The sequence below is a fragment of the Limulus polyphemus genome, unplaced genomic scaffold, assembly GCF_000517525.1.
Source record: "Limulus polyphemus unplaced genomic scaffold, Limulus_polyphemus-2.1.2 Scaffold2494, whole genome shotgun sequence".
Taxonomy (NCBI): domain Eukaryota; kingdom Metazoa; phylum Arthropoda; class Merostomata; order Xiphosura; family Limulidae; genus Limulus; species Limulus polyphemus.
In genome coordinates this window covers 157,907-159,924 of record NW_013668104.1, presented here as the reverse complement: position 1 = coordinate 159,924, position 2,018 = coordinate 157,907, and positions in this window count along the sequence as shown.

The following is a 2,018-nucleotide window of genomic DNA, read 5'->3' as shown; positions in this document are numbered from 1 at the left end:
GTTTTCACTTAAGCTATAATCTATTTCATTCATTCTCTCTTATAATGTCTTTCATAAATCTTGTCGAGGCATTATAATTTATTCAAATATATCGTTGAGAAGATGCTGGAGCTATATATTTCACAAATATTATTGACATACTCTTCGTCTATATGACGTGATGCTTTAACTTTCATTTAAGCCAAATTTAAATTGACATATACGGTTAGAGAATATACCGAATGTCCTAATATTCAAACACTAAGTTAATATAAATGTATACCCAACTCATTGCATCAAAATGATTCAACGTACAGAGCTCATAAGTTTTACTGATATAAACTGTAATGTTTTTATATATTAAAAGTGCTACCCTTTATTGAAAAAATAATAGTTTTTTAAGAACTCCAGTTTTTTAGTACAACGTTTAGAAATTAAATCAAAAAAGATATAATCAAACCTTCACGTACAATCCTAGTGAAAGTCATGTTCTTGTTGTGAGGAGAGTACTTTTATTTAAACTTGTGTTCTGTTACAAAGAAATGGTTGTTGCGCATACCACAGTCATTTTTCTAATTGTCTAAATCTTGAATACTCAAAGTGTGATTTTTTTATGGGATTTTGTTTGTGGTGTCATTCGATTGATGGCGCCACAGTTCATAAGCCTCGATCACCACTTCTGGCATTGAGATCTTGTTGTATTTCAGCACAACAGATGGCACCATATTATTTATTATTTCGGTCACATAGATATACAGACGGCCACGCCATTTCTCCATTACAGTAAGGTTACCCTTACTTATATGTTTATACGCAAACATAAATATTAAAACATTAGGTCTCTACATTACAGACTATCTTTTCAATTTTACCCTTGGTGAGAAAAAAATAAATCTGTCACATACATGTATAATCATAAATATGAAATATTTATGCTGTTGCTACAAACGACTACCATATATGTATCTAAAAAGCACTTAATACTATCGTTAGATGTTTTTTGTGCTCGTCTAAATTAGAACGTAGCATTATCTTATGTTTTTTCAGTTGTGTGTAATTCAAATAGCGTTAATCTTAGCTGTTCCGTGGTAAGTATTGAGATGAAGATCTTAATTTTAACTGTTCTTTAGTGAGTATTATAATTAAGACCTTAATTATAGCTGTTCTCTTGTGACTATTGATATTGAAACCTTAATATTAGTTGTTCTTTAGTGATTATTGAGATTAACACCTTAATATTAGCTGTTCATTAGTGAGTATTAAGATTCAGATCTTAATATTAACTGTTCTTTTATGAGTATTGTGAATAAGGCCTTAATTATAACTGCTCCTTAGACAGTAGTGAGATTAATACCTTAATTTTAGCTGGTCCTTAATGAGTAATGAGATTAAGGCCTTAATTATAACTGTTCTTCAGTGCGTATTGAGATCAAGACCTTAATATCAGGTGTTCCTTGGTAAGTATTAAGATTAAGATAGTAACATTAGTTTTTCCTTAGAGAGTAATGAGATTAAGGCCTTAATTATAACTGTTCTTCGGTGCGTATTGAGATCAAGACCTTAATATCAGCTGTTCCTTGGTAAGTATTAAGATTAAGACAGTAATATTAGTTTTTTCCTTAGAGAGTATTTAGATTAAGACCTAAATATTAGCTGCTCCTTAGTGAATATTGAGATTAAGACCTTGATATTAGCTGTTCCTTAATGAGTATTGTGATTAAGGCCTTAATATTAGCTGTTCCTTAGTGAGTACTGAGATTTAGATCTTAATATTAGCTGTTCTTTAGTGAGTATTGTGATCAAGGCCTTAATTATAACTGTTATTTAGTTAGTATTGAGATTAAGATCGTAATTTTCCCGAAAGGGGGCCCGAAGGCCGCCTGGAGGGGGTCACCTGTTTTAACCACTCACTCCACTGTACAGTTGTGTGTTGTCTCTTGGTCAGTCAGTAAACATTAAAATGACGTCACATAAGGGACGCTTAACGATGCTATTTGTACTGTCGTGACGTCAGTATGCCATGAACCACGAGAAGAATT